This window comes from Mus musculus, chromosome 5 (genome assembly GCF_000001635.26).
Source record: "Mus musculus strain C57BL/6J chromosome 5, GRCm38.p6 C57BL/6J".
Classification (NCBI taxonomy): Eukaryota; Metazoa; Chordata; class Mammalia; order Rodentia; family Muridae; genus Mus; species Mus musculus.
In genome coordinates, this window is record NC_000071.6 from 7,937,182 (window position 1) to 7,960,469 (window position 23,288).

Sequence of the window (23,288 nt, forward strand, 5' to 3'; positions counted from 1 at the left end):
AAACACCAGGGCCAAGAAGTGGGGGGGGGGGGGGGGGAGCGAGGGGGGGAGGACTTTTGGGATAGCATTAGAAATGTAAATGGGTCTGAGGCGGCACCATCTTCAGCTCCAGACAACCGGCCACCTTCCTGGTGAGAGCACAGGGGTCCGCCCGGCCTGAGAGGTTTCTGCCTCAGGCCCCGGCAGGAGCCTTGGCTCCGGGACTCCGCAGAAGGCAGGCTGCACGGGTGACAGTGTGGAATACAGAGGCCAGCCGTTTCTGGGACGGGCAAGAGCCACAGAGCTTCTGAGGCAGCGCCATCTTCGGCTCCAGACAACAGGCCACCTTCCTGGTGAGAGCACAGGGGTCCGCCCGGCCTGAGAGGTTTCTGCCTCAGGCCCCGGTGGGAGCCTTGGCTCCGGGACTCCGCAGAAGGCAGGCTGCACGGGTGGCGGTGTGGAATACAGAGGCCAGCCGTTTCTGGGAAAGGCAAGAGCAACAGAGCTTCTGAGGCGGCGCCATCTTCGGCTCCAGACAACCGGCCACCTTCCTGGCCAAAGCAACACAGCTTCTGGGAAAGATCCTGTTTAGGGCCTTCATCTTCAGCCAGGAGGAGGTCCAAACACCAGATAACTGTGCACCTTCCCTGAAAGAGGAGAGCTTGCCTGCAGAGACTGCTCTGACCACTGAAACTCAGAGGAGAGAGCTAGTCTCCCACGTCTCCTAATAGAGGGTAACAAAATCAACAGAGGAACAATCTCTAAACAAAGACAACTATAACAACTAACTCCAGAGATTGCCAGATGGCGAAAGGTAAACGAACGAATCCTACTAACAGAAACCAGGACCACTCACCATCATCAGAACCCAGAACTGTTATTAGACGCGTTCTCACGACCGGCCAGGAAGAACACCACAGACCAGAATCTTCTGCGGCAAAGCTTTATTCTTACATCTTCAGGAACAGAGTGCAAGAAGCAAGAGAGCAAGAAGCAAGAGAGAGAGAGAACGAAACCCCGTCCCTCTTAAGGAGCATTCTCCTTCGCCTCGGACGTGTCACTCCTTGATTGGCTGCAGCCCATCGGCCGAGTTGACGTCACGGGGAAGGCAGAGCACAAGTAGTCATAAGATACCCTTGGCACATGCGCAGATTATTTGTTTACCACTTAGAACACAGCTGTCAGCGCCATCTTGTAACGGCGAATGTGGGCGCGGCTCCCAACATCTCCCCCTATCCTTTTAATAAGAGCAAATAGGCCACCCATATTAATGAGAGTGGAGATAGAGGTCAAATCCCCAGTGTGTAGGTAAAGGAGCCATGTACAGGATTAGCTCTTAGGCTTACAGGCTTTTACCCAGAGCGACCCTGACCTGCTCCCGTGTCGTTTTGCCTGGGGGAAGGGAACTAGGACACTGAACCTTTATGAAAGATGACATGTCTCCCTAGAATAGGCTCATATATGCCGCAGAGCCTTTCTATTGCAGTGCTTAGCCTTGCAACTCTCTCGGGCTGCTGAAGCACACTCACTCTATCTCGTGCAATGAGACTAGCCTCGTGGGATATAAGAGCTGAGTGGCCAGCGACCTATTGCCTAAGCATAGATAACCATATATCAGGGGGAGCTCCATGTTCTAGTCCTGCAAGCGCCTGGGCAATAACCACCTTGTCTCTCCTAGTTTGGGCCTTAAGCTTACAGACCAATCAAAGAAGCAACACTAATCCACAGCAAAGTGTATCTCCAAATAATATTAATTCCACCCATTTTTTAAAGAAAGAAAATGCTGAGGAGATCCAATTGGGTAATCCTTTGGTCAGCGACAGGTCCAAGCGCGTGGAGTTGACCTGAAGTCTCAATTCCCGAAGGATCTGTTTAAATTCAGCCATCCAATTCTGTAACATATACTGAAAAAGACTTTTTGACAAATTAGCTGTCCTAGTAAATTTAACATACTGAATGGAAATAACACACAATCCCGGAAACTTTTGTTCACATCCCTGCTGAGTTATTTGTCATAATACATCTAGTTGTATCTGGACAAGATCTATGAGTTGATTAACCAGCATGAGACCTCTCTGTATCTTGACATTAGCTGAGGCCTGTTCATCTATGACTGTAGTCACTGAGGCTGACAAAGTGTTAATGGTGTCAGTCATCTGGACCTGTCCAGACAGAGCCAAGGCTGTCTGAATTAAGGCTAAACCCAGTTCCCAGTTAGTGGTAAAAAGCAGGAGAATACTTGAGCATTATACATCACCGTCATTGGGAGTGGAAATGTCGACATTATCCCCCAACGCTGCTCTCTCTTTATTATTGACGCCCTGGACATCACCAAGACGAGGGACATTAGTATTCCCTTGGTCAGTCTGGATTTTTCGGGTGAGTCTTTCTGGTACCCAAAATGGGTTGTCTTCATTCTGTGGGAAAACACAGATAGCTCCCCTGGATCTTATCAAAATAGGATCCGGGCCATACCATTTATTATCAAGGACATTTTTCCATTTAACCATCTCATTGGGCCTATCTGGCTCTGAACAATGACGTTCAGCCGCAGTATGGCCATGAGCATCAATATTTAAAAAATTGAGTGTAAAGAGTGCCAAAGACACCGACACTCTTGGTGCTCGGGGTACAGTCTCCTCAAAAGTTCCCCTCTTCTGTTTTATAAGATAGGTTTTGAGGGTGCGATGCGCACGCTCAACAATACCCTGTCTTTGAGGGTTGTATGGAAGTCCAGTCAGGTGGGTTACGTCCATCTGACGGCAGAACTGTTGGAATTTTTGAGACGTATAAGCTGGTCCATTATCAGTCTTAAGGAGTCTGGGTTTCCCCCAAGCACTCTATGTCTCAAGACAATGTTGAATCACATGTGAGGCTTTTTCTCCGGTTAACGGAGAAGCAAACATGATGTCAGAACATGTGTCAATGGACACATGGAGATATTGAAGTTTTCCAAAGGAAGAAACATGTGTAACATCCATTTGCCAGACCTGTAGAGGTCGAATACCGCGTGGGTTAATTCCCACATGAGGAACTGGCAAGAACTCACAGCAGCTTTGACATTGAGTAACAATGTCACGGGCTTCTTTTCTTGTCAAGGAGAAACGACTGCGTAATGTTTCAGCCGTCACATGAAAATTGTTATGAAAATTTCTTGCAGCCTCTACCGGGGATGATAGGGCAGCAGCCACCACTTTAGTGGCCTTATCTGCCAAATTATTTTTCAGAGCCATGGGGCCAGGTAGGCCTGAGTGGGCTCTAACATGAGTAATATAAACAGGAGATCTTCTAGATAACAAAACTAATTGTATCTGCTGAAAAATATTGGCAACTCTACTGGAAGGCTTAATCACTCCAGCCACTTTTAAAAGATTTACTGCATTAACCACATAACAGGAATTTGACACAATATTAAGGGGTTTTAAAAAGGTTTTTAAAACTTCTAAGACCACTAAACATTTTACCACTTGAGGTGAATTTTCATTATACTGTTTGGATACCACTTTACCATTAGCCACATAGGCACCTATGCCAGTTTTTGATCCATCAGTATATACCACAATCCCATTTTTAAGTGGGTTTCTTACTGTTATTTGTGGAAACACAACAGATTGATTTTGGGCAAACTGTAAGATTGGATGCTTTGGATAATGGTTATCTATTTTTCCTGAAAAGGAGGTAACTAAAACTGCCCAATCATTAGATGCGGCTGCCAAGGTTTGAACCTGTGCAGCGGTATAAGGTACAATTAAAAGATATGGACTTTGCCCAAAGTGGGTGATTGCTGTTTTTAGACCTTTAAGGGCAAGCCGTGCAATTGCATCAGGATACCAATCTATTATTTTAGCTGGGGATACGTTTGGATGGATCCACAACAATGGCCCATTTTGCCACAAAACTGCAGTTGGCAATTGTGCTGTCTTAAAGACACACAAACTGAAAGGTTGCGAATCTTCAATACGTTGTAATTGTGCATTCTGTAAGGCTTTTTCCACCTTTTGTAAGGCCTGGTTAGCAGCTAGAGTAAGAGTCCTAGGGGAGGAGATATGAGGATCTCCTTCTAAAATACTAAACAAAGGTCTTAACTCAGCAGAAGGAATCTTTAAAAAGGGTCTGAGCCAATTAATATCTCCCAACAGCTTTTGAAAATCATTTAAGGTATGGAGGTGATCTCTTTTTATCTCTACCTTTTGGGGCACAATCTTATCTGGGGACACCACAGAGCCCAAGAATTGTCCTGTATCAGAAATTTGGACCTTTTCTGTGGCTATCTGTAAACCCCACTGACTTAAAGTTTTAAGTAGAAAAGGATATGCCTTTTGTAGCATGGTAAGGTCTTTATGGCACAGGAGGATGTCATCCATGTAAAGGAGCAAAATTAAAGAGGGGAACTGTTCCCTCACTGGCAAAAGAGCTTCTTGCACATAAAGTTGACACATAGTAGGACTATTGGACATTCCCTGTGGTAAGACCTTCCATTGATACCTCTTATCAGGTTCCATGTGATTAATAGAGGGGATGGTAAAGGCAAATCTGGGCCTATCTCTTGGACACAAAGGTATAGAAAAGAAACAATCTTTAATATCTATAATAATTAAATTTCAGCCACGTGGTAAGGCGGAAAGTACAGGGAGACCCCTCTGTACTGGGCCAAATAAGTTCATTTGCTCATTAATGGCTCTGAGGTCATGGAGTAGTCTCCACTTTCCTGACTTTTTCTTAATTACAAAAATTGGAGTATTCCAAGGTGAGGTAGATGGCTCAATATGGCCTAGTTTTAATTGTTCCTCTACCAGTTGAATCACAGCTTCCAGTTTTTCAGAGGATAGGTGCCATTGAGGAACCCACACTGGGTCCCCTGTTTTCCATGGTATGGGTCGTGCTGCCCCAATGGCCGCTAAGGAAAACCCAGACCCTGTCTGTCTTGGTTTCTATTAGGTGAGATGGGCTCTATCCTTCCCTGTTCTTGATGTTCTAACCCTTTTCCTTCTTTATAACCCATCTTTGCCATGATATTTTTTGCTTTAGCTGAATACCCTCCTGATGGGGCGTTTTCATTGGACAAAATAAGGCCCAAATGCTGCATAATATCCCTTCCCCAGAGGTTAACCGGGAGTGGGAGCACATAAGGTATGAATTTCCCTTGCTGCCCTTCAGAGGATTCCCACGTCAAGGCAACGGAGCTTATAGTGGGACATGATTGATATCCTAGGCCCTGTAATGAATGAGATGACTCTGTGGTGGGCCATGCTTTGGGCCACCAATGTGTAGAAATTATACTTTTATCTGCTCCGGTATCAAGGATGCCTTTAAACTCTTTTCCGTTGATCTTAAGGCGGAGCTTAGGTCTATCATTTAAAGATACAACCAAATAGGCAGAATCATTTCCTGAGGAGCCCATTTTCTTTATCTCAGGTCCTGCAGATTTTTCCCTGGTATTATCAGGGAGGAGCAGCAGCTGAGCTATCCTATCTCCTTTACTAATAGAAAAAACGCCTTTAGGGCTTGAGCACAGGACCTGTATTTTAGGGGAATGTTGACAATCCATAACTCCAGGGTGGACTACTAAGCCCTGTAAGGTGAGTGAACCCCGGCCGAGAATAAGGCCCATGGTTCCCGGGGGCAAGGATGGTATAGGCTCCACCGGCACCGGCTGAATACTCATTTGAGGCATTAGTAGGAAGTCGGAGGCGGCACGCAGGTCCACCCTTGTGGGTCTTTCTGGGTCGCCTCTCTGACTGCTTCCTGGGTCCTGACAAACCGGTTCCCATATCTTTGAGGGCCCTGGGACCGAGGGCCCGATGATCCGTTTTTTGGCACATCAGTTGATTGACTATCAGGTGGGGGAAGGACTCTGCCCTTTATATCCCTCACAGAGCGACACTGGTCAGCTCTATGATAACCCTTGCCACACTTAGAGCAAAGAGTGAGAGTCCCTCCCTGTTTATCTGGAGCTCTGCAATCTTTCTTAAAATGCCCAGGCTTTCCGCAATTAAAACATGTCCTCTGATCATTTCTGCTCATGGAGCGGTTTTGGGATTGAAGGATGGCAGCCGCTAAACCTGCATTGCTGAGAGGTCCCCCAAGCTCTCGACAGACCCTGAGCCAGTCTTGTAAGCCTTTGTTCTTTCTTGGGGCTATGGCCGCTCGGCACTCCTTTGTGGCTTGCTCATAGATTAGCTGTTCTATCAGAGGCGCAGCTTGCTCTGACTCTCTAAAAATACGCTCTGCTGCCTCTGTCATTTTGGCCACAAAATCTGAGAAGGATTCCTGAGGTCCCTGGATTATCTTTGTTAACTGACCAGTGGTTTCACCTGTTCGAGAGAGCGCCTTCCAGGCCCTAATAGCCGTGGAAGAAATCTGGGCATAAGCTCCCCAATGGTAGTTTGTCTGATCAGCAGAATAAGCTCCCTGACCCGTTAACAAGTCAAAAGTCCAATCTCTCTGCTCTGGAGTCAAAGCAGCTGCGTTTGCTCGGGCCTGCGCTTGTGCAGCTTTGTGCCAAAGCGCTCTCTATTTTATATATTTGCCCATACTAGGGAGAGCGGCTTTTACAACCGTTTGTCAGTCAGCAGGAGTTAGTGCCATGTCAGCGAGCCTGTCTAACTGTACCAAGGTAAAATTAGCATTGGTTCCGTATTTACGAACCGACTCGGCAATTTCTTTAATCTGCACATATTCTACCGGAGCGTGGACACGCCCACCCTCGGCTCCTTTAAAGACTGGAAATGCCTGTTCTATTTTTCTTTGTTCCTCTCTGGGAATGAATGAGTCTGTGCATTGTCTCTCTGCGCACTGCCTCTCTGCGCATTGTTGACGCACTACGGGCTGACGCACTACGTAGGGCGGGGACTCCGCATAGGGCGGGAGTGCACCTGGTAGCCGATTGCCCTGAGGCCAATCAGCAAACTGGCCTTTGCCAGCCGCTTTTGGCTTTTTTCTTGACCAATTAGCTGGCTGGTACCCTTTTTTCTCATAATGAGCTGCTTCTTCCTCCCAGTCTGTTTCCTCAGAGGAGGATTTTTCACCTGCTTCAGAGCTACTAAGAGCTGGCTCCCCGAGCCCATCCAGCGATGAGCACAGGCTCCTTTTTCTAGAGACCTCCGCTAATTGATCTTTCTTCTTTTCCCTTTTTCCTCTTTTTCTTCTAATCTCTCTCCAGGTATTCTTACCTGACCTAAACTTTTCCTCGGGTTCAAGACCCTTGGAAAGGCCTGTATACTTATTTTGTGTACCATATTTTTTCTTTGTTCCTACTCTCTCTCCCCGTTTTACTTCTGATAGCTTGTCCTGAATTTCATCTAGAATCCGCCCTATCTTAATCACTTGATAACATGTGAAAAGGAACAAAAGGGCTCCTAACACCAGAAAAAATTCAAGGCCAAACATATTCCACTTTACTTCTGATAGACTGTCTTGAATTTCGTTAGAAAGTTCAAGGCCAGGCTTACCTCGTAAAGCTGTACTCACTGGTACTCTCGTTCCCCAGCTGAAAAGTTCTGAATTCATACAGTTGAATCCTTCTTAACAGTCTGCTTTACGGGAACCTTTATCACCGTCGTTCCCCAGCTGATGAGTTCTGAATTCGGCAGTTGAATCCTTCTCAACAGTCTGTGTTACGGGAACCTTTATAAACGTGATCCGCAGTTCTGGTTCCGGAATGAGGGATCCTCCTTGCGCCAGTCCCGAGTTTTTTTTTTCTCGTCCCGGAATTCGGCACCAATTGTTATTAGACGCGTTCTCACGACCGGCCAGGAAGAACACCACAGACCAGAATCTTCTGCGGCAAAGCTTTATTCTTACATCTTCAGGAACAGAGTGCAAGAAGCAAGAGAGCAAGAAGCAAGAGAGAGAGAGAACGAAACCCCGTCCCTCTTAAGGAGCATTCTCCTTCGCCTCGGACGTGTCACTCCTTGATTGGCTGCAGCCCATCGGCCGAGTTGACGTCACGGGGAAGGCAGAGCACAAGTAGTCATAAGATACCCTTGGCACATGCGCAGATTATTTGTTTACCACTTAGAACACAGCTGTCAGCGCCATCTTGTAACGGCGAATGTGGGCGCGGCTCCCAACACAGAACGCCCACTTCTCCCAGTCCAGGGCACCCTAACACACCTGAAAAGGTAGACCTGGATTTAAAAGCATATCACATGATGATGGTAGAGGACATAAAGAAGGAATTTAATAATTCACTTAAAGAAATACAGGAGAACACTGCTAAAGAGTTACAAGTCCTTAAAGAAAAACAGGAAAACACAACCAAACAGGTAGAAGTCCTTATAGAAAAACAGGAAAACACATCCAAACAGGTTATGTAAATGAACAAAACCATACTAGACCTAAAAAGGGAAGTAGACACAATAAGGAAAACCCAAAGTGAGGCAACGCTGGAGATAGAAACCCTAGGAAAGAAATCTGGAACCATAGATGCCAGCATCAGCAACAGAATACAAGAGATGGAAGAGAGAATCTCAGGTGCAGAAGAATCCATATAGAACATCTGCACAACAATCAAAGAAAATGGAAAATGCAAAAAGATCCTAACTCAAAACATCCAGGAAATCCAGGACACAATGAGAAGACCAAACCTACGGATAATAGGAGTGGATAAGAATGAAGATTTTCAACTCAAAGGACCAGCAAACATCTTCAACAAAATTATTGAAGAAAACTTCCCAAATCTAAAAAAGAGATAACCATGAACATACAAGAAGCCTACAGAACTCCAAATAGACTGGACCAGAAAAGAAATTCCTCCTGACACATAATAATCAGAACATCAAATGCACTAAATAAAGATAGAATACTAAAAGCAGTAAGGGAAAAAGGTCAAGTAACATATAAAGGCAAGCCTATCAGAATTACACCAGATTTTTCACCAAAGACTATGAAAGCCAGAAGAGCCTGGACAGATGTTATACAGACACTAAGAGAACACAAATTCCAGCCCAGGCTACTATACCCAGCCAAACTCTCAATTACCATAGATGGAGAAACCAAAGTATTCCACGACAAAAATAATTCACCCATTATCTCTCCACGAATCCAGCCCTTCAAAGGATAATAACAGAAAAAAATCAATACAAGGACGGGAACCACGCCCTAGAAAAAACAAGAAGATAATCCCTCAACAAAACTAAAAGAAGACAGCCACAAGAACAGAATGCCAACTTTAACAACAAAAATAACAGGAAGCAACAATTACTTTTCCTTAATATCTCTTAATATCAGTGATCTCAACTCCCCAATAAAAAGACATAGACTAACAAACTGGCTACACAAACAAGACCCAACATTTTGCTGCTTACAGGAAACTCATCTCAGAGAAAAAGATAGACACTACCTCAGAATGAAAGGCTGGAAAACAATTTTCCAAGCAAATGGTATGAAGAAACAAGCTGGAGTGGCCATCCAAATATCTTATAAGATTGACTTCCAACCCAAAGTCATCAAAAAAGACAAGGAGGGGCTACTTCATACTCATCAAAGGTAAAATCTCCCAAGAGGAACTCTCAATTCTGAATATCTATGCTCCAAATACAAGGGCAGCCACATTCATTAAAAAAACTTTAGTAAAGCTCAAAGCACACATTGCACCTCACACAATAATAGTGGGAGACTTCAACACACCACTTTCACCAATGGACAGATCATGGAAACAGAAACTAAACAGGGACACAGTGAAATTAACAGAAGTGATGAAACAAATGGACTTAACAGATATCTACAGAACATTTTATCCTAAAACAAAAGGATATACCTTCTTCTCAGCACCTCATGGTACCTTCTCTAAAATTGACCACATAATTGGTCACAAAACAAGCCTCAACATATACAAAAATATTGAAATTGTCCCATGCATCCTATCAGATCACCATGGACTAAGGCTGATCTTCAATAACAAAATAAATAATATAAAGCCAACATTCACGTGGAAACTGAACAACACTCTTCTCAATGATACCTTGGTCAAGGAAGGAATAAAGAAAGAAATTAAGGACTTTTTGGAGTTTAATGAAAATGAAGCCACAACATACCCAAACTTATGGGACACAATGAAAGCATTCCTAAGAGGAAAACTCATAGCTCTGAGTGCCTCCAAAATGAAACTAGAGAGAGCACACATTAGCAGCTTGACAACATACCTAAAAGGTCTAGAAGAAAAGGAAGCAAATTCACCCAAGAGGAGTAGAAGGCAGGAAATAATCAAACTCAGGGGTGAAATCAACCAAGTGGAAACAAGAAGAACTATTCAAAGAATTAACCAAACGAGGAGTTGGTTCTTTGAGAAAATCAACAAGATAGATAAACCCTTAGCTAGACTCACTAGAGGGCACAGGGACAAAATCCTAATTAACAAAATCAGAACTGAAAAGGGAGACATAACAACAGATCCTGAAGAAATCCAAAACACCATCAGATCCTTCTACAAAAGGCTATACTCAACAAAACTGGAAAACCTGGACAAAATGGACAAATTTCTGGACAGATACCAGGTACCATAGTTGAATCAGGATCAAGTTGACCATCTAAACAGTCCCATATCCCCTAAAGAAATAGAAGCAGTTATTAATAGTCTCCCAGCCAAAAAAAGCCCAGTACCAGATGGGTTTAGTGCAGAGTTCTATCAGACCTTCAAAGAAGACCTAATTCCAGTTATTCACAAACTATTCCACAAAATAGAAACGGAAGGTACTCTACCCAACTCATTCTATGAAGCCACAATTACTCTGATACCTAAACCACAAAAAGACCCAACAAACATAGAGAACTTCAGACCAATTTCCCTTATGAATATCGATGCAAAAATCCTCAATAAAGTTCTTGGTAACCGAATCCAAGAACACATCAAAACAATCATCCATCCTGACCAAGTAGGTTTCATCCCAGGGATGCAGGGATGGTTTAATATACGGAAATCCATCAATGTAATCCAGTATATAAACAAACTCAAAGACAAAAACCACATGATCATCTCGTTAGATGCTGAGAAAGCATTTGACAAAATCCAATACCCATTTATGATAAAAGTCTTGGAAAGGTCAGGAATTCAAGGCCCATACCTAAACATGATAAAATCAATCTACAGCAAACCAATAGCCAACATCAAAGTAAATGGTGAGAAGCTGGAAGCAATCCCACTAAAATCAGGGACTAGACAAGGCTGTCCACTCTTGCCCTACCTATTCAACATTGTACTTGAAGTCCTAGCCAGAGCAATTAGACAACAAAAGGAGATCAAGGGGATACAAATTGGAAAGGAAGAAGTGAAAATATCACTTTTTGCAGATGATATGATAGTATATATAAGTGACCCTAAAAATTCCACTAGAGAACTCCTAAGCCTGATAAACAGCTTCAATAATGTAGCTGGATATAAAATTAACTCACACAAGTCAATGGCCTTTCTGTATACAAAGGATAAACAGGCTGAGAAAGAAATTAGGGAAACAACACCCTTCTCAATAGTCACAATTAATATAAAATACCTTGGCATGACTCTAACTAAGGAAGTAAAAGATCTGTATGATAAGAACTTCAAGTCTCTAAAGAAAGAAATTAAAGAAGATCTCAGAAGATGGAAAGATCTCCCATGCTCATGGATTGGCAGGATCAATATAGTAAAAATGGCTATCTTGCCAAAAGCAATCTACAGATTCAATGCAATCCCCATCAAAATTCCAACTCAATTCTTCAACGAATTAGAAAGGGCAATCTGCAAATTCGTCTGGAATAACAAAAAACCTAGGATAGCAAAAACTCTTCTCAAGGATAAAAGAACCTCTGGTGGAATCACCATGCCTGACCTAAAACTGTTCTACAGAGCAATTGTGATCAAAACTGCATGGTACTGGTATAGTGACAGACAAGTAGACCAATGGAACAGAATTGAAGACCCAGAGATGAACCCACACACCTATGTTCACTTGATCTTTGACAAGGGAGCTAAAACCATCCAGTGGAAAAAAGACAGCATTTTCAACAAATGGTGCTGGCACAACTGGCGGTTATCATGTAGAAGAATGCGAATTGATCCATTTCTATCTCCTTGTACTAAGGTCAAATCTAAGTGGATTAAGGAACTCCACATAAAACCAGAGACACTGAAACTTTTTGAGGAGAAAGTAGGGAAAAGCCTCAAAGATATGGGTACAGGGGAAAAATTCCTGATTGAACAGCAATGGCTTGTGCTGTAAGATCAAGAATCGATAAATGGGACCTCATAAAATTGCAAAGCTTCTGCAAAGCAAAAGACACCGCCAATAAGACAAAAAGGCCACCAACAGATTGGGAAAGGATCTTTACCTATCCCAAATCGGACAGGGGACTAATATCCAATATATATAAAGAACTCAAGAAGGTGGACTTCAGAAAATCAAATAACCCCATTAAAAAATGGGGCTCAGAGCTGAACAAAGAATTCTCACCTGAGGAATACCGAATGGCAGAGAAACACCTGAAAAAAATGTTCAACATCCTTAATCATCAGGGAAATGCAAATCAAAACAACACTGAGATTCCACTTCACTCCAGTCAGAATGGCTAAGATAAAAACCTCAGGTGACAGCAGATGTTGGCGAGGATGTGGAGAAAGGGGAACACTCCTCCATTTTTGGTGGGATTGCAAGCTTGTACAACCACTCTGGAAATCAGTCTGGCGGTTCCTCAGAAAATTGGACATAGTACTACCGGAGGATCCCGCAATACCTCTCCTGGGCATATATCCAGAAGACGTCCCAACCGGTAAGAAGAACACATGATCCACTATGTTCATAGCAGCCTTGTTTATAATAGCCAGAAGCTGGAAAGAACCCAGATGCCCCTCAACAGAGGAATGGATACAGAAAATGTAGTATATTTACACAATGGAATACTACTCAGCTATTAAAAAAAATGAATTTATGTAATTCCTAGGCAAATGGATGGACCTGGAGGGTACCATCCTGAGTGAAGTAACCCAATCACAAAGGAACTCGCACAATATGTACTCACTGATAAGTGGATAATAGCCCAGAGACCTAGGATACCCAAGATATAAGATACAACTTGCCAAACGCATGAAATTCAAGAAGAACGAAGACCAAAGTGTGGACACTTTACCCTTTCTTAGAAATGGGAACAAAACACCCATAGAAGGAGTTACAGAGACAAAATTTGGAGCTGTGACGAAAGGATGGACCATCTAGTGAATGCCATATGCAGGGATCCATCCCATAATCAGCTTCTAAATGCTGACACCATTGCATACACTAGCAAGATTTCGCTGAAAGGACCCAGTTATAGCTCTCTCTTGTGAGACTATGCCGGAGCCTAGCAAACACAGAAGTGGATGATCACAGTCAGCTATTGGATGGGTCACACGGCCCCTAATGGAGGAGCTAGAGAAATTACCCAAGGATCTATAGGGAACTGCAACCCTATAGGTGGAACAACAATATGAACTAACCAGTACCCGGGAGCTCTTGTCTTTAGCTGCATATGTATCAAAAGATGGCCTAGTCGGTCATCACTGCAAAGAGAGGCCCATTGGACTTGCAAACTTTATATGCCCCAGTACAGGGGAACGCCAGGGCCAAAAAGGGGGAGTGGGTGGGTAGGGGATTGTGGGGGTGGGTATGGGGGACCTTTGGGATAGCATTGAAAATGTAAATGAGGAAAATAACTAATAAAAAAAAAAGAAGAGACCAGAAAAAAAAAGAAAGAAATGTAAATGGAATAAATACCTAATAAAAAAAAAGAAAAAAAAAGAATACAAATCCCTCAATATAATTCAAAAATAAAATGACATCTTAACTGTGTGGAACTATTAATATTTGTAATCATCTGGTTCAGGAAGGGATGTCCAAATACTGATATCAATTTTTGATGAAACATTCTTGGCACATGCAAAATATTAAAACTAGATACCAAGGTATGGTAGCATAGTTTTACAAACTTAGCCAACTTCTGTGTTTCAAATAGAAAGCATATTATCATTGGAAAACTAGACTTTTGAGTGCAAAAACATAACTTACCACTGCATTTCTTCACTGTATTTGATTATATTATTCAGGTATTTATAGATGTATAGTCATAGTTAGACTTGCTGAATAGAAGACTATCATATCTCTAAGAATCTTGCCTATTCCTCTTTGGCAGGGCCCATGAAGTCTAGGTCAACTCCTAGTATACAGGAAATTCACCAGTTATAGTAGCTACTAGATTTCCTCAAACTCTTTATAAAATGGTTGTCCTGCACATTACAATGTAGATGAAATTCAAATAACTTTTGTTCAATGTTTGTTTTCACCTAAGCAACTATGCAGATGGCATTTAGGGAGTTTAGTAAGCATGGTGCCTTAGTGTCTTTATTTGAAAACTGAAATGTCTAACCATATCTGCTTGAGACGGTAGTTCATTAAATACTAATAATGGCACTTGCAAATTATTCTGAAAAAAGGACTTTTATTAGTAGTGATATTGAGATTATTATTGTTAAATATCCCTTCTTGTTGGCCATGATGACACAGGCCTATAATTCCAGCTATTTGGGTAACTAGAGTGGAACGCTAGATCAAGACCAGCCTGGGCAACGCACCAAGACCATATCTCAAAATTAAAAATTAAAAAAGAGACACAGCTAGTGATAAGTACTTGCCTAACATATTCAGGGTCCTAAATTTGATGCCCAGTATTGGCCCATAATACAATCAACCCCTTCCTTTGAATTTTAGGAAGAATCGTTTTCAAATCCAAGAACTTGAGTGAGTTAGCTGGGTCCCTTGTATTTCCTTCCTTTCATTTGCTTTACTACAGGCAACTGAGTCTTTGCTCTGTGAAGTGGGCACGTGGGCTGATAGACTGCCACTTCCCACTAGTAGTGACAATAATCTGTCATTCCTAGAAAGGAAATTTTGGTGAGATTTGACAAACTACTCCATTTAATTTTCTGGCGTTCAATTAAAATTCTTCACATCAAAAACTACAGTAAAAACTTTACTTGCTGTGAATGGTCTTTTGGGTGAGTAGCTATTATGTTGCAAAGGCTGCTGAATATAAGTCCAGTGTTAAAATAGTTGTGATTTAGAGTTTTAATTCACTTACACCAAACCATAGAAATTATAACCTACCTTGCCTCTAAAGATGTTTTCCCTTGTGGCCTTTCTCATGCATAAAATTTGTTGTAATCACAGCTTACAAAATATAAGAAATCATGGAGTAAGGATGCTGTTTTAAGAGAACTCTTAGACAATAACCCACTCAAGGCAGATCTTAGAAGAAGGCTAGGAGAGTGAGCCATTTATTTTTATCTCCTTTCTTCGTCCTAAAAGTGTGTTTTACTTCCATTCATTGAGAGTGCATGTCTATTCCCCTCTTCCCGCAGTCATATACAAAAAAGATATGCCAGTTTCATAGAATCAGAGCTCTCTCCGTGGCTGCTGTATATTTTCCATAGCACGAGAGGACTCGCTCATCTCTTCCACATAATGAATTACACTGGACATTCTTTCCACAGCCTGTTTACAACTGCTGACTCCCCGGACTTAGGGGGAAAAACTCAGTACACAAACACTTTCAGAAAGGAAAGTCCCAGGAACTCTCATATTTTCACAAAATGCTTTTGCAGACATAGGAAATACGGAGTTGAGAAAGAAGTAATTAAATGAAAAGGTTATAGATGAAAAAAAAAAAGAGATTCTGAAGAAAAAAGGAAGCAGAGCCCTGGAAATAGCAAGAGATAAAGTAGCCAGCGGCATTTGGCCTTTCGGAACAATTTTAGCACAAGAACGTTTGGCAATCAGAAAAGGTGGTTACTGGAGCATCGCGCTTCACGGAGTGAAGCGAGGCTTTAGTTTCACCGGTGTGTTTTTTATTTAAATGGCTCTCAAAGATGTCAATTTATACATTATTTTTACAGTTTTCTATCAACCCATTCTTACCCTTCTATTTATTCACTCTCTCCTTCACTTAACATGTATTGGGAACCTACTATGTGCCAGTCACCGTTCTAAGTGTTTTATATGTGGCAAGATATAAATTATAAATATATAAAAATATATATATAAATATATATATATATAAAATATAATATAATATATAATAATAATAATATAAATATATATATATAAGATATAAATATATAAATGTGGAAAATAAAATAAGCATTTTTCCTGGGGCTCCAGACTGCTGTGAGAAAGGCAAGCAGTAGAGCTGATAAGTTGATTACACTATATTGGAAAGTAAGAGCCCTGAGCACATAAGGCGCAGCACAGGGAACAGAGCTGGGCATATGGGCTGCTTCATTAGAGTAACACAGGCAAGGAGAAGCTGACTACTAGACTGCCTTACTGTTAGAGAGAGAGAGAGAGAGAGAGAGAACTTGTGTGGTATGTATATGTATGTACTTGTGTGAGTGTAAGCACCCACAATAGAATGTAGAGGCTAGAGGTCGGTGTTCTGCATCTGCTTCACTCACTCTCCACTTCATTTTTTAAATTATTTATCCTTCATTTTTTATCTTACGTGTACTGGTGATTCTGCCTGTATGTATATCTATGTACCACTTGCAAGCCTGGTGCCTGTGGAGGCCAGAAGAGGGCATCAGATCACCTAGAACTGGAGTTATCTACCATTGTGAGCTGTTGTGTAGATGCTATGAATCAAATCCAGGTCCTCTGCTGAGCCATCTCTCCAGCCCTCCTCCACTTAATTCTTTGATACTGCATCTCTCCCTGAATCTTAAGCTCTCCCATTAGCTAGGTTGGCTGGACAAGTCCCTAGGATCCTCCTAGCCTTTCCAGTGCAGGGATTATAGACTCAGGCTGCCACAGCCAGCTTTTTACATGTTTTCAAGGGAATTGCTCTTAGGGCTTCATACTAAAGTAATTTTACCTAATGAGATGTTTCCATAGCCCATTCAACTTGTTTTTTAATATTTGCATATGTCCATGTGTGAGTACAGAGATGAGTGAGGGAATTATGGGAAACCTCCAGTGTTGGTCCTTGTTTGGAAGAAGAGTATCTTATCATGTACTGCTGAATATGTCCGTCTAATTGATCTGCAAGCTTCCAGAAATTCTCCTTCTCTGCCTCCACCCTGTTATAAGCATGCTAGAATTACAGATGTTTCAACCATATCCAGCTTTGCCTGGGTTGTAGGATCTGAAGACCTGTTCTCATGTTTGCAGAGCAAGTGCAATATCCACTGATCCATCTCCCCAGCTCTCCTCTCATATTTATAAGAAATAAGTACATATGCTTTCACATATGTTGAAATAATTCAATGAATATAGTACCACCATGTTTTTCAAGTAAATAGGGGTGTTCAGTGTCTAGGAGAAAAGGCTTTCTAATTCTTAAGGGAATGTTCCTTTAAGTCTTTAATTTACAACTGTCCATAAGTTCACTAAGTATATTACTATTTTATTTTTAAAAAATATTATAGACATAGAGACAAGCTGTAGTGGTTGTCAATTGTTTGGGAAATAATAAGACTATAAATGAATCATCAATATCTGTAATCAGACTAAAGACTGCCATCAGGAGAGGAGAAAGTATTACCATTATCATTAAAGCAATTTCCCACAAAACAATAACTCTCAGTCAGTAAGTGGTCTTTATAGTCTAAAGTACACAGGAAAGACAGTCTGACACTACCTCTAGACTGGCCAGCTGCCTTCCCTCCTCTGAGCTGTTTAATGCTAATTAAACCTTATTGAGAGTTCCTGGGGCCACACTGGCCAGGGAATAAATTTTACTTTGTTTTAGTATGGCATAGTTTTCAACCTCTTCTTTCATACATGAAGATCCAACCTTTGGTTACTGGGAAAAGCACAAATTGACTGAACTGGAATTGGCTCTACCAATGACAATAGTTCCAGTACGAACAGTGGCCACCAGCCAGACAGATCCAAAGGTCCCCAGGAGTGTGGGGCAGCACTGAGTTGGCCTGTGTTCAGGTTTCAAATTACTTAAAGAACACTTTGATTCATACCAACTTCATTTATCAAATAAGGAACCTAAACTTTTCCCAATCTCTACAAACTCTTCTGAGCAACTTGCCTTTTTTGATAAGATCCGGACTACCTTTGAGATTAGCCAATATTCTTTGTGCTTCCTTCATTGTTTTTGGTGATACCCAGCCCATAGCCAGGGGTGGGTGGGGGGCCTTCAGAAGCCTCCAACCTTAACAGACTCTGAAACTGGGGACAGGGCTTCCCTTCCCACTTTTAATCCAAGAAGTAGCTGTAGCTGTTTCCCACCCTAGGTTTCATTGTTAAAGAAACATAGTCATTCCCCTCACAGGCTGTTACCTTCTCTTGTGCCATGATCTAATTACTCGGGACATGTTTTATTTTTAAATTCTTCGTTGCTCTTCCTGACCACCATCCAGTCCAGTGTCTGATACTGTCAGCATCTGGCATATTTCCCACCAACACTATTTTTGGGTACAGGTGGGTGGCAAAATGTTTAGTTTTGCTTTCTGGTTGGCATTGGAGTGAATCCCAGAACATGGTTACAGTTGGGTCAAAGGGCTAAATGTGTTGCTATATCCTCTGCTTTTTCAGAGATCAGAGGAATGGGGGAAGGGATTTCTTTCTGTCACTTCCCCATAATGTAGGCAGGAAGCAGAAAAAGAAGTTTACTGAGACAGGAAATTAAATTGCAGCTGTACTGGGAAGTAGCTGAGAATTTTCAACCACAGAAATCAGCTGTTTACTCGAGCTCAATTCAACTACCAGGAAAACAAGAACAGATGTTTCAGGTTGCTGTTACTTTGAACAACGAATAGCATCCTCATGCGTTGTCTTGACCCCATCTCAATGGAAACACGATCAGAGAAAATAACTGAGCCTATTCAATGACCATCCTGCCTAGTCAACTTTCAGTTCAGACTGTGAATAACAGAGTCACATTTTTAAAAATAATAAGCAAACCCAGGGTGGGGCTGGAAAGATAGCCCAATGGTTAAGTGTTCTCCCAGAGAACTGGGTTCAGTACCCTACTATCCACCTGTACAAATCTGCAACTATTTATAACTCCAGTCCCTGGAAATCTAAATTCCTCTTTTGGTTCCCACAAGCACTTGTATGTATGTTGTGCTCATGTCTACATCCAGGCTCACATATCTACACATAGGTACAGAGCTCCAAAAGCCCTTTAAGCACAAAGCTCCAATAGTCTAGAAATCCTTTTCCCTGCTTCACGTAAGCATCTCCTTTCTTGGTTTCACGTTCTGCTTACAGTGACCTGGAGTCATAATCTAGCAACAACAAAAAGTGCACTACATTGGGGACATTCCCGAGAAGACTCCACATCGCATCACAGAAGCCACAGGTGTGGGCAATGCTCTATGCTTTGATGCATGAGCCTAACTCTTAGTAGCTGTGTCAATTCAGTGTAACCCTCGAGGACTAAGAATGTGCAAGGATAATTAGGTTTAGAAAATGAAATATACAAAAGCAAAAACTGGAAATAAGGCAAGAAACAAGAAAAGGGAGTTTACTACGACAGAAATCATTTTTTTAAGTCTTAAATTTTAAAATATTTTAAAGGAACTGGTAGAGCCTGAAATGGAGACTAGCTACTACTGCTTCTGAGAATTGAGATGGCAAAGGAGTGCTTGTCTTCTACAGAGTCTGGACTGCAAGAAACCCAGCAAGGTGCCCAAAGAGCAAGAATAAGTAAAAGACAAGAGAATCATTACATCCAGACTTAAAAATATCTCCAGAGGACGTGAACTTCATACCGATCAGAGAGCCATTTCCTTGAGTTAGGCAGAAACATCTCCAGTGGTATTTTCATTTCTTTTTTTTTTCTTTCTTCCTTCCCTCCTTACTTATTTTGAAAACAGATAGAGGGCAAATATTTAAGTGTGTGTGTTTCCCACACGTGTTAAATATGAACTACCCTCTCCAGTGCTAGAAACAGGAATGACTCCAGGCACAGTTGACATGGAAATCCCTAAGCTGGAGCTCTTTGATGGAGTACAGCATCTGGAAGACTTATCAAAAGATCTGATGATACAGCTACAGGAAGAAGAATGAATCCTGCCAGATCCAAATCCTTGGGTATTCAGGTTACTGGCATTTTTTGGAAACTTAATTTTCCCTTACAGCTAGGATTTAAAGAAAAACTAGGAGAGTTATGAATTGTGTGTGCCTCCTAGGCCTAAAGGGATAATCAATCTTTTAACCACAAGATAAATAAGTCAAGTGTCTCTCAAGTTTAATACTAATAAAGGCAATTTCTTCCATCCTTCATATCCCAGTAATTTAATCTTTCTTTTCTGGGACTCTGGATGCCCTCAGCAAAGAAAAGATCTTACATAACTGAAATATATTTGCTTCTCATAACAATAAAATTCAAATTTTTTTCATCTGCCTAATAAAGGTAAAACACCACTGGTGGAGGCTACATTTGAGAATATGATTGTACACAGAATCGGTACATGATGGAGCCAAACCTGGTGTAGAAACCAAACATCCTATTCCACTGATCCAGTTTTCTGTTCCTGCTGGCAGACAGGTAATTAGACTACTCTTTACCAAGAAGAGTTTAGTTAATCAGAGTCTCCATACTAGTTAGTCATCATCTCATGGGCCAACACTTGTGTGGACCAGGAGACAAGAGAAAAATAATAAAGGCCTGAGACAAAGTGCATCAGAGTCTCAGAAGAGGAGAAAGCTCAGCTCCCCTTTCTGTGTTTTGTTTTCATTCATTTGTTTTTGGGGGGTGGTTGTTGTTGTTGTTGTTGTTGTTGTTGTTTTTAAGACAAAAATTTCACTCCGTAGCCCAGGCTGGCTCAGAGCTCGTGATCCTCATGGCCTCAAACTCCTGAGTGTTGGGATTTTAGGCCTGCACCACCATGTTTAAAAAGAAAAAGAAAAAGTTTAATTTTCCTCTATAGCAAGGGCTTAAGGAAAAACCAAGGAGTTATGAATTGTGTGTCCTTTCTAGACCTAAGGGAAAATCAATCTTTAAACCTGTCGACGTAAGTACCAGCTCTCTACAGAAAAGAGGAAATAGTTTATTCCAAACCCAATCTGAGCAACCATGACCTGGGGACCCAGATTCAGTGTACCACCCACCACAGTAGAGGTTACAGTGTGTGTGGGGGGGGGGGAACCATAAATCAATGTGTTTACAAACTACAGCTGTGGGACCTTCTGGTAGGCGGGCTGTTTCGACATGGGATTTCAATGTGGTCTTTACACATTCTTAGCTTTGGGGTTGGTGAGTCTAAGTGTGTCAAATTTGCCAAGCAATTTCAGAAGTTTCTCTCAAAGTCAATAATGCTAGGGAAGATAAATAAATGAATAGCAAGTGGCTGCTGAAAGAGGCTAAAGATAGCCCGAGATGATTTGGGTTCTTAGCCTACACAATGAAAACATTCTCTTCAGCCAAAGTCAAGTGGTCTTCAGGATCATTCACACAGTTGTACAGGACTACAGTTCACAAACGACAAGAGGAATGAATCAAGTATCTGGTTACTACCTGGCCATTCACTACTATTATTTACTATTGTAAGCTATGTCATCACAAACACAACAGATCCTCTTAACCAGAATCAATAACTCTTGGAATCTTATCGTTTACTGCACCACAATTGAGCAGCCTGCTGCATATAACATGAACTGCCCAGAAGAAAACAATGCAGAGGTCAGAATGTCTGCTGCCCTTGGCAACTGTCTTTTCACAGTACCTGGTATTCCACTGGCAACTAATACATCTGCATTCTACATGTAAATCGCACAGTCAGTATGTCAAAATTGGGTCTCTGTATCAACAAGGCTTAAAGCCCCATGGCAAATCATCAGCACAAGGCACATAAGGACCTCCATAAGCCTGCGCTCTAAAGTCCCGATCTTCCCAGTCTCTCACCCAGCTGTCAAGTTCACCAATCATGAGGGTTCGTTCTTCTTGGAGACACAGCTGGATGTCTTCTTCCCTAGACTCATACCTTTCTCACCGGTGAGTCTTCAAACCTAGAAAATTCAATCACAAAATTAGCGGGTGTTTTTTGTTTTGTTATGTTTAAGTTCTTTTCTGGCCTACAGATAGTATTGATGAACTCTGCAAAATACAAGAATGGGGAGTAGGTTTATCAATAAGCACAGTAGCTATTCGAGATGTGGTACTATATCAGGTATGATGAAAACCCGCCCACAAAGAGCTACAAACGTAGTAAGTCTCTTAAGGAGTGAGATGCCCTAACCATGTCACTCAAAGAAGTTATTTAATCAACTAGCTGTCAGGACAAGACCTCTGGGGAGACGCTGAGGTCCCAGCTGACTCCACAGGTCATAGGAAGAGAGTTGCAATCAAGGCAAAGAAGAGTCTGGTTCATAAGTTCTGAGAACACACTCCCCTGAGACTGTGAATCTGAACTTTGGCAAGAGTGCCATGGAAGTTAAACCAGATGGTTGGGAGAAAGACAAACTTGAAGAATGCTGTATTTTAACAGCAACGTAGGCATGCTCTTTCCTCCACGTTGTCATGTTTCTTTATGTCTGAAAGCACCGTAGGGGTAGATTTGGGTTCCTCTATAGAAAGATACACCAACCCAATTGTATACGTGGTCAGCCCTTCACTTCCATGGGTTTTCCAAGCATGGTTTCAATAAACAATGAATCAAAACTATTTAGAAAAAAAATATATTCATCTTTTCTGCATGTGTAAGCAGGTATTGTTGTTTGGTTGTTGTCTTTCTCTCCCAAACAATAAAGTGTGGCATCCATTTAGGTAACATTTGTATTGCATTGTTACCATGTAGGGAAGGAATTAACAGGAGGAGATGCACACAGCTGCCTGGGTATAAGCAAACTTGGAGCCCTGGAGAACACAGAGATACATATGCATTTGAGATGAAGACCTGAAAACTCTCCATCTTTTAAGCTCTGACTCTGTTAAAAATCAGGGCTCCTGGCAGGAGAAAGACACCACTATTTCGTAAGAAGAGAGGCAACTAAGAGGAATGCCTAAGCTCCTTGCCCATGTACTGTTTTCTTAGCTACCCAGAGTCCTCTAGCTCTAACAGAAAAGGAGTATCTCTCTGCCCCTCTAGGCTGCAGCTGACCTGGGATGCCCCACCCCAAAGGTTCCGGAAAACCCCTTTTATACCCCGCTTGGCAGCGGAGAACGTCCATCTGCGAGCCAGAGCTGCACAATAAGTTCTGGTCCTTCCAGCTGTGCGGGATTCCCAGGTTGAACTCTTCCCGGAAACTTTGCTTCACAGCTCCTCTTGCGAAATCAAGCGGGCCCTCCCTCCTCCGCTCTTTGGCTTAAAAGCGGGAGCCTGGAGCCAGCGCAGAGCACAGGCTGGCTAC

General features: G+C 42.1%; 1 long non-coding RNA gene across 1 annotated transcript; it reads right to left on the reverse strand.

Annotated features, from left to right (window-relative positions):
- Window positions 1–8,052: 8,052 nt before the first annotated feature.
- Gm30835 lies at window positions 8,053–23,211 on the reverse strand. The gene is made up of 3 exons (XR_376720.3): window positions 23,083–23,211; window positions 21,844–21,947; window positions 8,053–8,094 (listed from the first exon to the last, which is right to left on the reverse strand). It is a non-coding gene; the product is annotated as a predicted gene, 30835 (long non-coding RNA).
- Between the last annotated feature and the right edge of the window lie 77 nt (window positions 23,212–23,288).